General features: G+C 43.4%; 1 protein-coding gene across 2 annotated transcripts in view; it reads right to left on the reverse strand.

Moving 5' to 3' along the window:
• The window catches only part of YPEL5 (yippee like 5), a 40,110-nt gene extending 28,313 nt beyond the window's left edge, over nucleotides 1-11,797 (reverse strand). The window contains exon 1 of one of the 2 annotated variants that reach the window (XM_078649854.1): nucleotides 11,640-11,797. The gene's annotated coding sequence lies outside the window, so the exon portion shown is untranslated. Of the gene's footprint in view, nucleotides 1-11,621 lie in introns of both variants that reach the window. The other variant, XM_078649855.1, reaches the window with a different exon arrangement.
• Between the last annotated feature and the right edge of the window lie 2,871 nt (nucleotides 11,798-14,668).

Raw genomic sequence — 14,668 nt, forward strand, 5'->3', positions numbered from 1 at the left:
TTGGGTGAAGTGTTGTGTTTCCATACTTGTATTAAGATATTAAATGCCTTAATCCATGTTTCTTTAATGCTTGGAATTTGCCTATGTCATGTATGGGGGATGTTCTAGAGAGTTGGGATGATTTTTACTCCCTGGCTGTGCTGCCATTCTGGTGAGCAGTTGCAGGTCCTTTACTGGAATAAATCTATTTTGGAGAACCACTGCTGTCCCAAGGATCTGTTTACTTATTCATGGAAAGCTACATTTATATGGCAACGAGCGATTGAGAAGAATTTGGGACCCACTGACAACCATCACATTATTATTATCAGCTACAAGATTTAAGTGTGGAGCGACGCTTTTATTGGACGAATTTTGGTCGGATTTGGTTATCCATCCAAACGTGCAGTAGATATTCATTCTGACATGTGAGTTTGGGATTTTCTTGTGGATCAGCTGCATAAATAAGGGTGCTGGAGTTTGATTGATTGTGGAAACCATTGGGTGCTCGAGCTGCTACTTGCGCTGTTGTGGAATGCTGTTTAATACTCGCCATTACCAGTTTAACACGCCCATCGGTAGTTTGAGTGCGAACGCCTGGAGTTTCCCGTTTCAGACTGATCTACATCTGAAAGCTGACCTCCTGAGTCTTCATCTGGGACGTCTGCGCGTGCCTGCTGCTTCATCTACTTCCTTTAGAAAGCATGCCATTTTGAACAGTTGGCTGCTACTTATTATGCTTGGAGCACAACGCGTTGTTCTTTGCCCGCATTTCGCACCTGGTTTGTATTGCCTGTTTCCGTGATGGGCACATGTTGTGGATTCTGTGAAAGGCACACAGTTTTATTACGATTTTACATTTGTGGCTGTTCACATACCATGACAGGCACATGTTTTGCAGTTTCTGTGGCATTTCTTTCAAGGTACATTTGTGTCTAATACATACTATGACAGGCACATATTTTTTTCAAGATTGTTATGTAAGTTTATTAAATTTTGAGCATTATTACAAAGGTGACAGGCATACGACAATTATTACTTATTGTGTTTGTTCATAATGGTCACGTCCAGTAATGTAGTACAATCACCACTGTTTTACAGAATCCAGATAAACCATTAGTGGTGTGGAATAAATGGTTTAGGAATTTAAAAAAAAAAATTTGATGGTGACAGATGCATCTAGGTACCCTGCCATTAGAAAGAAAGCTTTGTTGTTTAATCATCTAAGGGAAACTGGCCAACAGGTGTTTGATAATCTACCGATTGAGGCTGATCCTGCTGGTGATGACACTTGGGATGTGTTCACACTTGGGATGCGTACGCAGAATCTTTAGCTTGCATGGACAAACAGCATGTGGATGAGCCGTCTGTCATTCAAGAGAGATTTTTTTACCGTAAGCAGATGTTGGATGAGTCTGTTGAAGATGATTTGGCTGTACTCTGGGTCTTAGCAGCAAAATGTGAAATTGGTACTAATTTAGATGTATATTTACGAGATCAACTTGTATTTAAATGCTTTAACAAACCAATTCAAGAACGCCTTCTTACAAAACTCTTCTTTAACTGAAGTCATGGATATTGTGCACAGTATATAGCAGTCTGTGATTTCACCTAGAATTTTAACAGAAGATTTTTGGGGTAAAACTTTAGAAGTTAAAAGTGGAATGCAAGTCGCTGCTGTAGCAGAGATTGATGATACAGATGTTAATGCTAAATTAATAGGAAAAAAGCTAAGAAATGTGCAGATAATAAGAGGACAGGAGCATGCTCCTGATGCAAATCTAAACATCACCTGGGTAATAGTACTACATGTCCTGCACAAGAGATGCAATAATAGCAAACAAACTGGACATTTTTACACTGTAAGCAAACTTGCAAAAACGAAATACAAAGTTACCCAGGTTAGTGTAGAGCATGGGTACTCACAAACTTTCTCTCGGGGGCCGAATTTACAGTGTGGTTTGTGGCCGAGGGCCGCACCGGTGGGGGCGGGGTCATTAGGGGGGGCGGGGTCATTGGGGGCGGGGCTAAAAAAATGGTCCCATTTCAAAACATTACTAGACAATGCTGTATTTCCAAAGCAGATGTAACTACATGCAGCACATGTTTATAATATTTATTTTATTAGCAGACAAGGGCAATCTTAAGTGGGATTGAATGGCAATTTGCATCAACCGGACATTCAGCACATGCCCAGTGCAGCACAGGCTTCAGAGTCCCAAAAATAGATATGTTAAACACAAACACTATGAACTTATTTTACATTTCATGTCACCAATTAGTTTTCTGTATTCCGGTACCAAGTTGGAAACGGCAAGCCTTAAGAGCTGCTCCAGATGTATGTCTGTAAGTTTATTTCTAAGTTTGCTCTTCAATAGTCCCATTGTGGAAAATGAACATTCGCAAGCATAGGTTGACCCAAACATACAAAGTACCTTCTGGGCCACTGTAACAAGAAGAGGAAACTGGTCAGGGGGCACAATTTTCCAGAATTCTTCTGGTGGTTGCCCCAAAAAAGATGCTTCAAGGGCTGAATTGTGCTGCATGTCAATGAGCTCTAGTTCTGCTTGAGCCCTTTCCATTCCAATAAGGGCAACAACATCAAGATTCCGTGCACTCACCATCCAGGGGTTTTCAACCAGCCTGAACAGAGGGGTGAGGGCTCTGAATTGCGAAAATCGTCGTTTGATCTCCCCAGAAATTTCCTCAAGACATGCACCAGGGTCAAGGTTTGCCAGAATTTCTTGTGCCTCTGGAAACCTCTGCATTACAGCCAACAGTTTGGGAAAGTGGGTGAAGTCACTATCATCCAGTTGTTCTTTGAATAGCACAAGCTTGCTTTCAAAAGCATAAATACCATTCATGAGGGAGCACACAAGCTGTTGTTTACCTTGCAAGGTCAAATTGAGAGTATTAAAATGTGTGAAAAGATCTGTAAGAAAATGGAGCATAACAAGCCATTTCACATTTGTTAGTTCTGGGAACGATTGGCCTCTACTGTTCACAAAGAGTACAATTTCAGGAAGCAATGCGATGAACCGCTCCAGAACCTTCCCTTTGCTTAGCCAACGCACGTCAGTGTGCATCAAGATGTCGGTTTCTTCAGCTTCAGATTCCTGCAGCATTGCTTTAAAAAGTCTATGGTTCAGAGCTTTGGCACGGATAAAATTAACAATTTTCACTGCACCTTTTAGGACATTATTCAGTTCTCCATGCTTTAATTTTGCGCACAACACTTCCTGGTGAATAATGCAGTGGTAGTCTATCACAGTCTGTCCTATGAGCTTCTTTTTAAGCATAGATACGAAGCCTCTATCATGGCCTACCATAGCAGGAGCCCCATCCGTTGTTATGCTGACAAGAGTGTTCAGTGGTATGTCATTTGTTTTAAAGTAGTTGCACATACTGTCCAGTACATCTTCTCCTCTTGTGTGCCCGTGCAGTGGTAGCAGGCAGAGGAGCTCTTCTTTGGGATGAAGCGATTGGTCCAGATACCTCACCCAAACTAATAACTGGGCCACATCGCCTATGTCTGTGGACTCATCCAAGGCAATGCTGAAGAACGGTGACTCTCTGACTGCTTGGATCACCTGCTCCTTGACGTTTTGTCCCATTGCCTCTATTCTGCGTGCACATGTTGAATCTGATAGCTGCAATGCACCAATTTCCTTTAAAATGCTGGCTTTATTTGTGTAGCTGTCAAATAAAATTTCTGCTGCTGAAAGGAAACATTGCTTCATCAGCTCTGCATCTGTGAAAGGTTTTTTATGTTTGGCAAGCAAGTAGCATATTTTGAAAGACGCTTCTGTAACAGCCTCAGATTCTTTCATCTGGCAAAGGAAGATCTTCTGCTGGGAAAGAAGTGCTTGCTTTAATGATGCCACTTTTGCAGAACGCAGTTTTGAGTTCAGTGGGAAGTTTGCAGTGAATCCAGAGTGCCGCGTTCTGTAGTGCCGTTCAAGGTTATATCGCTTAAGAACATTTACTTTCTCTTTGCAAAGCAAACAGGTGGCTTTTTCTTTTGGGCATTCCACAAACAGGTACTCTTCTTCCCACGCTTCCCGGAAGGTTCTGTGTTCACTCTGTATTGACCTGGGTCATTTGCAAGCCTTAGAAACTGGACTGTAGGCCATTGCGGAGCTCTCCAGCTAGTTTGTTACTATGCAATCAGTAACAAAGACCAGGAATCTGATTCCACCCGACGTCACCCCACGACCGATGCGCCCCACGACCGACACTGCGTCACGACCGCTGGACCGACACCGCGTCACGACCGCTGGACCGACACCACTTCTCGCAACAGATCTGTGAGCAACACCAAAGGAATGTTTTGTTTAAACATACAAAGTAATGGATAAGCCTGCAAGTGACAAACAGGAAGCTTTCCATAAGGCAGTGGTCTATGCAGGAAATGTGTCACCCAATAGGGATTTTAAATAAATGGTATGCATAGACACACGTACACACCCTTAGGTATCTTAGCGCTGAATAACAGAAGTTTATTGCTACCCAGCTCATTTTATCGACCTCAGATGGATGAAAGGCAGGACCTGCCGGAATTTGAATCTGTGACCATGAGCTAGAGCACAGGCCCCTGCAGTGGACGCATTAGCCCACTGAGCCACCAGACCCCGGGTGCACACAGTACAAGGATACAGAGTAGAAACATGTGGGAGGAGCTAATTAGGACAGCGCTGTTTGGTGTGGAGTAACTGTCGAACTAAAGGAACCTGAAAGGCTCAGATAGCATGGTCAAGCCTGTAGAGAGGGGATGGGTGAGACACATAATACATCATCTGCTGCTTAATGTGAATTATGGGAAATAATAATAATACAGAGTTAGACCTCTTGTCTTTGAAATCACTGACCGGTATTCGATAAGAAACCTTAGTGTGTGTGTGTATATATATATAAAAAGTGTGAGAGAGAGAGAGGTGTGAGGGAGGGATTTGGAGAGAGGAGAGAGGGGGGAGAGAGGTGAGAGAGGGAGGGATATGGAGCGAGGAGAGAGGGGGGAGAGAGAGGTGTGAGAGGGAGGGAGGGACATGGAGAGAGGGGGAGAGACAGAGGGTTGGGTGGGAAAGACAGAGGGTTGGGAGGAAAGGGAGGAACGAGGGAGAGGGGGGAGAGGGAGGGATGAGATGTTAAAGAACAAGCTGCAACTGGTCACCAAACACAGCCTGACTTTGAACTCTGTCTGTGAAGGATAGCATTTTTATAACCAATTTGTGTTGACACGATGGAACACATTACAACAAATGTACTGCCAGGCATTAATGCAATCGGAATTTCATGCAAGCACGAATACAACGGGACCGTGTGGAAAACAGAGCAACACCCCCCCCTCCTGTGCAGGAGGCCTGTGTCCAGGGTGCAGTGTCAAAAAACCGCCAGCTGTAGCCAAAAGAACCCACCTCCCACCTATTTGCAGCAGTTCTACTTGAGCATCAGGTTTATTATATTGGTTATTCAGTGTGGAAATGGTGGCCTCAGAAGCACAGTTATACTGCAATTGGAAATGGATTCTTCATTCACCCCACACCCCTACCACATACCCCCACTACCACTCCTCCACTGCTCACCCCAGTACTCACTTTAATACTATTCCGGTTATAGACATCAGCTAGCTTTAGGTCAGACATTAACTCAAGAAACAACTGGTAAAAGTTAAATCTTTCTATTTCTTTCCAGAAAGGACAAGGAAGAGTTTGAACTCATACATTTTATATGAATAAAAAGAAAAAAAAGGACAAAAGACTCAAACACATTCGTTTCAACATTGAAAATTTTAAGGCACCTAGAAGAAGAAGGAGGCCAGAGGGCTTCGGCGATGCAATTTGGTTTCTGTAAACCTTTATTTGTTTGCTTATTTATTTTAATCTGGAAACTCCCCCTTTATGTGAAGTATTGAAGAAGGGGCAAGTGGTAGGCCAAACAAACCTGCTTGCAGAAATACACAAATGAGGAAGCGGCTCAGAGGTGTCAAAATGTGGTGCAAGAAGGACCAAAGTTTTTGAAAATGTCTATATCAGCTGCGTACCTTTGTTCGAGGGAAGAGAACAATGCACAATGTTTACCCAACTAACTGAATACAGTGTGTTAGAAATAAACGGTTTCGTTTTTTTCCTGGAAATAAGAACATTTGCTACTATCATTTAACGGCCATTCTTATCTCTCACTGGGAATTTATTCGGCCAAATCGTCAAATATTTCGAGAAGACATTTTTTGGGGAATAGGTCCACAAACCTTGCATGGCTACTTCTGCTTGATTTGCACATACATTATGTTTATAGTACCTTCATCCTATTCTTTACTTTCTGTGCCTGCCCTAACTGACCATATATAAAATGACAATCTGAGGCTGTTTTTCGGCCCCTGCTTACCGCTCAGCACCGTTTCACTGAAGCAGAGTACCGGTGATAACCCTGGATCGCCTCTATTTTCCTCGGTAGCACAGGTGGATACAAGGGGTCCGAGGAGGGAAACACGGAATATGTGGGGTCACAAGCATGGCAGGCGGCAAGACTCAGGACAGTACCTGCAGGTTAGGAAAACAAATTGTGAGCATGGAGGTGTCTGTTTTGAGGCACGAGCCAGGCCCTCGCGACCTCTGTAGAAAGACCTTGCACACAGGCGAGGGCTGGCTCATGCCTCAAAACAGACGCCTCCATGCTCACAATTTGTTTTCCTAACGCCGCTAATGATAGTGGGTGTGGGTGGGGAGGTTGACCTACGAATGGAAACACAGAACATGCGGGGTCAGAAGCATGGTGGGCGGCAAGACTCGGAGCACATACCTGCAGGACTGAATATCCTCCGGCGTATAAGGCTGCTGCAAAGGATCTCCGGGGCTGAAAGGTGAAGCGGCAAAGATTCTCCTCGGCTGCGGGCAGAAAAGTGAAGCGGCAAAGATTCTCCTCGGCTGCGGGCAGAAAAGTGAAGCGGCAAAGATTCTCCTCGGCTGCGGGCAGAAAAGTGAAGCGGCAAAGATTCTCCTCGGCTGCGGGCAGAAAAGTGAAGCGGCAAAGATTCTCCGGTGCTGCGAGCTTGAAGGACGTTGTCACCATGGATACAGGAAGCTCCCCAAAGTCAGCTGTAAAGCACTAGTTACAGCTGACTTTTAAAGGCCCTGTGCTTCGCGCCGACCGGATGCCGCATGTGACGTCACAGAGGCAGGCCAATTAGAGTCAAGCAGTAAGCGGAGAAGATGGCCGCAGTCGCAAACGTAGTGAATAGGTATTGTATACGTATTCACTACGTATGTACCTGCGGCCATCTTCGCGGTTTACTAACTTCCTGGTAAAAACGTTTGTATAATGGAAACAAGGTCCGCGGGCCGCCAAGGAAGCCCAGGCGGGCCGCCACTGGCCCGCGGGCCGTACTTTGAGTACCCCTGGTGTAGAGGATGAATCTGTGTGTGAAGGTCTGAACAATGTTTTATTAAAGGTGGATGTTAATACAATTAATGGTTCTCACAAAACTTGTAAGGGGCCTATTTGCGAGGTGCAAAATGGTGCAGTCAGTTATGGCTGACTCTGGTTCACCAACTGCCATCCTTGCGGATCTTACGTTTGAAATATTTTGGTCCAATACCTTATTGAAACCAACAGATGTTAACCCAAAAGCAAAATGGTTAAGTTCAAAGGAAAAGAGGTATTTACAAAGATATATATGGCCTTGAACAAACAGGATATTTTAGGATGGCAAGATGAAACAAATTTGGGCGTTATTCTTAGACCTGGACATTCTGAGCCAGTTGTTTTAGGGGATTTACCCATTTTATCTGTGAAACACATGTGCAAAGGGAGGATGATAGGTTATTGCAAGGTCGTGTCACGAAATAAGTTTCTGTTTTTAGTGATAGGGTGGGACAGTTAAAGGGTTTAAACTGTTAAGTTTAAATTTGATGCTACCCCTATTGCTGAAAATTTCAGACCAATATCCATTTCAGGAAGTAAAGAACTTAAAAATTGGTTGAATTACATGAGTTCACAAGGTATTATTACACCAGTGGAGTCATCTGAGTGGGTGTCCGCTGCAGTAATAGCATGCAAAAGATCAGGCAAAATAAGTTTATGTGTGGACTTGAGAGTACTTGACCACAATATTCTAGTTGCTGGTCACCCTTTTACTAGGATTCATGATATGCTGGCTAGTCTTGGATGAAGTAAGCACTTCACTCCCATTGACCTGCGTTCACGTTCAGCATACCACTAGATTCCACTTACTGTGGAATCCAAACCATTAACGTTTGTAACTCCAATTGGAGCCTATATATGCGCAAGCCATTTGGGCTTGCATCGGCTGCCAGTGTTTTTCAGCAGTTAATGCACCAAATGTTTGGTGGGGAAAACTGGTATCCAAGCATTGCAGGATAGTATCCTCATTCATACTGAGAAATTTGAGCAGCACTATGTTCTGTAAGAAAAAGATTTGGATAAACTTGAGAAGCATGGATTGGCAGTCAATTTAGGCAAGTGCACATTTGTCACTGAAACCGCTTGGTGATTTGCGCTATATATAAATTCCTGTACTGATGATGTGAATTATCTTGGACATAACATTTCAAGTGAAGGAATAAAGCCTAAATTATCTCTGTTGAATGCAATCAATGATGCCCCTTTACCTACAGACGAAGATACCCTCACAGCATTCCTTGGTCTTAGTGAATACTATGCTAGGTTTGTGCAGGGGTATGCGTAATTGTACAAACTTTGAGAGACTTGTTGAAGAAAAACACAAATTATGTATGGTCTGAGGTGACTCAGCAAACTTTTGATTGTGTAAAAAGGTTTATTGTTAATGCTTCTGCTGTCAGAACTTTTACTCATGGGGAGAGAAGAATAATTACTGAGGATGCAAGTTGGAAAGGTTTGGGGGCTGAGTTGAGCCAACTGGTGAAAGGTCAAGAATGGACAGTGGCATTTGCTTCTAGAACTCTTAGTGCTGCAGAGAAGAACTGTAGCACTATTGAGAGAGAGGCATTAGCTTGCTCAGGGGCAGCAGAAAAGTTCAAGATGTATATTAGGACAACTAAGTTTGAGTTATACACTGATCATAAACCTATGAGCTACATATTGGGTGACAGTTGTTTGAACAAGGCTTTGTCTAGACTCAACAGGGTACTGTTAAGTTTACAAGTGTTCAATTTTGATGTTAAGTATTTGCCAGAGGGGTAAAAATGTTAGAGCAGACTGTCTTCCGCATCTGCCTGTGGAAGATGCAGATAGTCAAGAAATATATATGAATTAAGATGAATTTATTTTGACCATAAGTGATATTACAGAACAGTTCAGAATAACTGTAAAGGAGTGGGATGATAGCTGTTCTAAGGAGGAGTGTTTGAACAGCGTTACGAAGTTTTTGGTAGATGGGTGGCCATGTGACTGGAGTTTAACCATGGATATAAGATCTTTTGCTCAGGTGGGGGACAAGTTATCTCTTGTTAATGACATACTTGTTAGCTAAGACATGTTTGTGCCACCTGTAGATTTGTCAGACAAATGTATTACTCTTGTTCATGAAGGGCATCTGGGTATTACAGCTATTGTCAGAAGGATCACACAAAGTTATTGGTGGCCAGGTATGGATGGTCAAGTTAGACAATCTGTTAAGAAGTGTGATGAGTATTTGTGTTCGGACAAACATTGGAAGACTACCACAACAACTTTGTGTCCCGTGGAATGGCCTAAAGTTGCTGGGAAAAATAGGTTTAGATTTTGTTGATCCATTTAATGCTTTGGGTTGTGGTAAGAGATTTCTCACTGTGGCCACTGACTACTTTTCAAAATGGTTATACTTTGCATTTGTCAAAGTAGCTGATTCCAGCAGTGTGGGGAATTTTTGGAATGTTTGTTTCTTATTGAGGTCACCACAAAGGAGATTGTGACATATAATGGAAGGCATTTTGTTTCAGAGGAAATGGCCAGATTTCTTAGTAAGCAGGATATAAAGCATGTTCAGATGCCATTGTATTGTCCTTCTTCTAATGGACTTGTTGAAAGGGCAAAAAGCTTGTTGAAAGAGGGAGTGCAAACTGCTACTGCTAATAAACGTGATTTGTAGCAGATTATTTGCACCACAAAGCATGAAGTTACAATACTACTCCTCACAGTACAACAGGTATTATCCCAAGTGTTCTTTTAAGAGGAAGAAAACCTATGTCTATTTTAAATCCTGCGTGGTTAGTTGATAGCGTGGGACAAGTCCATGGTGCGTTGGATTTACAGAAGGTACGTTAACATGTGGAAGAAAGGCAAGCTGGCTACAAAAGAAATTTGGATCAGCGTTAGCATGTGAAAGATATGAGATTGGTGTCTGTGTGCTTATTAAAAGACCCATAAAAGAGGTGAAAGGACACTAATTGTTCTGAACTTGCAAAAGTACTTAAAGTGTCCAAAATGGCTGTTTTGTTGGAAGACACAGGGTGGTGGAATAGGAATGCACTTGTCAAGTTGAGCAACGAACAGGCGGGCATTATTAACGATCACTTCAGTCAACAGCGTGTGTGGGAAAAGAATAACACTGAAAACCATGATTGGCTTGGTCTGGGTGAGATGACCCATTCTCCTAATGACAATCATGAGACTATATCTAACACAGTCTCTCCTCCTACTGGCGGTGACAGGGGTAATAGTAGCTTTGTTACTTCCAGACCGGTTATACACAATACAATATGGTCAGGATGGAGATGGAAGTAATTTGCTCAGGAGTTGTAGGATCAGCGTGGCTACTGTCAGGTTTAAAGATTATGTATCTTATTTTCATTTGTTATAAAAGAGGGAATGGTGTAGTATGGGTGTTGTGTTGTATTTCTATACAAGTGCTAAGATGTTTGCCATGCTGCTCTAATAACTGTGTAACATTTGTAACGATGTAACCTGTAACTATGATCTGATGCTCATGTAAAGCGCTCTGATACCTCCGGGTCTAGCCAGCGCTATATAATACATTTAAAATAAAATAAATAAAATAATGCATGTTTCTTTAGTGCTTGGAATTTGCATTTGGCATGTATAGGGGGTGTTCTAGATTGTTGGAATGGTTTTGACTCACTTGCTGTGCTGCCAGTCTGGTGAGCATTCGTGGGTCCTCTACTGGGATAAACATACTTTGGAAATCGATTGCTGTACCAAGGATCTGTTTAGTTACCCGTGTACTGCTACAGGCAAAGAAGCCGTGCCTGCCCTGACTACGAAGCTTTGCTGCTTAGGCAATTGTTTGGATAAGACAGTACCGATGACTCACGCGGCCGAGAGTGTCTGTGCCCCAAGCAAACGCCCATTGTAAACAAACAGAAAGAGACCCGAGGTTGGAACAAAAAACGCTCAAAGATCAAAAATGGGTGACAATTATTTATGGACGTACGAACAATCCAGAAGTCATATTCGCGTCCACAATAAAAAAAAAAGCGCAAGAAACAAATGTTTGTTCCCAACAATATGCGGGACAGACAGGCCCGTCCTGACACCGGCATCGCTGCCCAGGACAGAACAGAGCAATCTAGCACCCACTGCAGTCTCCCTCTGCCCGAATCGGGAATGCCGCAGTGGGGGTGGAGAGCGAGGCCGCGGCTGCCTTCGACACAGTGGGACAGCCGACCGAAGTCACCACCGGGTTCCTCCCTTCCTACCATACGTACATCTAGCACACAATGTACCTGCTGCGCGCTCGCCTGCCTTCCGTTCCCCTCAATGGGCGAAGTCGACACCGAAAACAGCTGACGTCTACACCCGACAGCTGGGCGACCGCTCCGAGCCAGACGATCGAGGGTGTTGTTGTTATTATTATTGCTGGTGAACTGACTTCCGGGGACGAGAGCCACCCGGCTGGTATCGACGTCACGAACTCGGCCCTGACTCCTCCCCGTGCCCCACAGTTCGAGTGTTTCTACCTAGAGCAGCCACGCGACCTGGCCCTGCGTTACCAGCGACTTGTTTCTTGGGGTTCCCTCTGCGCCGTCGCGTCTCGCGTGCGCACGTCGTGCTGCCATAGGGGCAGTGTGACGTGATGGCCCTTCCGCGACGACTGCGTGCGCGTCACAAGATGTCCTCTGTTGTCCAGCTTGAATAGGGGGACGGGGCTCCGCACTCGTACCACCGACTCCCCTGGAAACAGGCTCGCAACGCCCATTGGGCTCAAAAGGCTTCAGCCCCCTCTCTTCCTCCCCCTCGTGTGAGGCCGCCCAGGCTGAGACAGTTTCGCGGGCACATGCAACCGCACCCGAGCATTTCACAGGACCATATGCTTGTTAATGAGGCTCTTTGTTGTTTTGTCACCCCTTCTCAGAGTCCCTGTTTCTCCACCCTGCCTATTGCAGATAGAACCCCCCCCCCCTCCGAAATCTGGTTCTAGTAGCGCTTCTGCCTGGAGAGGGTGTATATTCATGTCCCTTCTTATAGTAAAATCTCCGCAGGGGCGATTCTGGGTGTGTGTGCATGTAGGTAAGTCCAGGGCTTTAAGTGGTATGAAAAAACTGGGGTGTCTCAAAGGGGTGTGGCCAACGTAATTAAGGCATGGCTGTAGTGACAATGAATGCAGAGACGAACTAGAAGATTTCTACTTCTTTTTTATTAATTATTAATAACGAGCTTGCGGGGAGATCAGAAGAAGACTGACAAGAACATCTCCAGCTGAGGTGACGTCACATAAGTACTAAATGAGCATTCTAAGTGACCTGTGGGGGATGACCACTGGGAGGTAACAAGGAAGTGGAAGACTAGAACTACAACATCTCCCTTCCTAATAAATGGAACAATTAATGCAATACATATTCTTTAAGAGCTTTAGGCAACTTGGCTAATCTGCCAAATCTGGTACTAGTGCCTTCCCACCCTCCATGACAATCTGTGGAGCTGTTGCCAGATTCCGTGGTTGCAGGATTGACTTGTCTTGGAACTGAATCACAACTATCACTATTACTTGTCTCAGTCACATTACATGAATCACTTTCTTTGTTTACAACATCACTTACATGTGTACTTGAACTTTCACGGACTTTACTGCTAGTACTATCTACATCATTGGCATTACAGTTATGAGTATTAGAACCATTACTGATTTCTCCTGAGTATGTATCAAGCCAAGAAAATTCACCTCCCAATAGGGTAAGATCACATATACTACTGTACCATAACTCGGCCTGATCTTTTCTCAACTTTATGACATCGGATTTGTTACGCCAACCAAGATCTTTGAGACGAATAGAAAAATCAATGACTTCTTTGGGATCACACTACTTCGACATGCCTTTGAGTTGAAGATTAGGTTTCTTGACAATAGCCCAATCACCTTTGCAAAACTCCTTGTTAATGGCCCTGTGTACTTTATTGTGATAACTCTTATTTTTCAACTGTCCGTCAACAATTTTCTGTTTCACTTGCAACTGTTCATCATTTATGGCAACTGTCGAGGAGGGACAGTTCTCGCCCGTAATAAACTCTGGAACAAATTCATTGTCGTCTCCTCTCCCTCTCATTAAAAAGAAAGGTGAAAAACCAGTAACGCTGTTGGGAGTAGTGTTGTAAGCAAAAACTCTTTCTTGAATAAAATCCTTGACAGGTAGACTGGAAGCCACTGCCTATTGAATGCCATCCTTTAAAAAGCGATTGACTCTTTCAATTTGACCGTTGGACTTGGGGGGAATAGAGTGGGGTTTTCTCTTGCCGCACACCATGTAAGTTTAGAAATTCAGTAATTTTGTTGGAAGTTAGTTGCTTGCCATTGTCTGAAACAATTACTCTTGGGCTTCCTTTAATAGTAAAACAAGTCTTTAAAAAGTCAATAACAGACTCAGAATCAATGGTATGTACAAATTTGTGGTATATCCACTTGCTGTAGTAGTCACTGATAGCAATTACAAATTTAGAGTCGTGTTCTAAAATATGAAAGGGACCTGCCATATCAATGGCAATCTTACACCAAGAAGAATTGGGAATTGAAACAAGTTGCAATTCTTGCACACAAGGCTTCCAATGCTTATCTGCTCTAATGCAAATGTCACATTTTTCAACATGCAAATTCACATCAAGGTCCATCCCTGGCCACCAATAATGTTCCTTAATTTTTCTATTGGTCATGGTGGACCCTAAATGAGACTTATGCGCATTGGATATTATCTGGTATCTAATTTTGGAAGGGGGAACAAGTAAATCACCCCTCAAGAGATATCCATGCATAACATTCAACTCATCAGATACCTGCAAAAACACTTTTAGATCTGGAGGTAAATTGCGTACAGGGGGCCATGAAGTGGACATGTACCTAATACCTTTCTGTAATACAACATCATTTTCCATAGCTTTGCTCCATTCGCTTTCTGGAATTACCTTTTGTGAGTTTTGAAACATTTCTACATTAGAAACTACACACTCAGTCTCATCTATTGTGGTAGACTCACAATTTTCTGTTGGCCACCTTGAAAGAAAATCGGCACGAATGTTGTTCTTACCCAAAATATGCCTAATAGTGAAATTGAATTCTTGAAGCTTAGCAAGTAAACATACTAACCTGGCTGAAGCTTTACCATTTCCCCTACCGTATCCATCAAACATAAAGGAGAGGGGTTTGTGATCAGTGATAAGCTCAAAATTCTTGCCCCATAAATACATTTTTAACTTTTCTACCGCCCATACGCAAGCAAGGGCTTCTCTTTCTATGTTGCTATATGAAAAATCCTCCAAAATTATT

Source organism: Lissotriton helveticus, chromosome 6 (genome assembly GCF_964261635.1).
Source record: "Lissotriton helveticus chromosome 6, aLisHel1.1, whole genome shotgun sequence".
NCBI classification, from domain to species: Eukaryota; Metazoa; Chordata; class Amphibia; order Caudata; family Salamandridae; genus Lissotriton; species Lissotriton helveticus.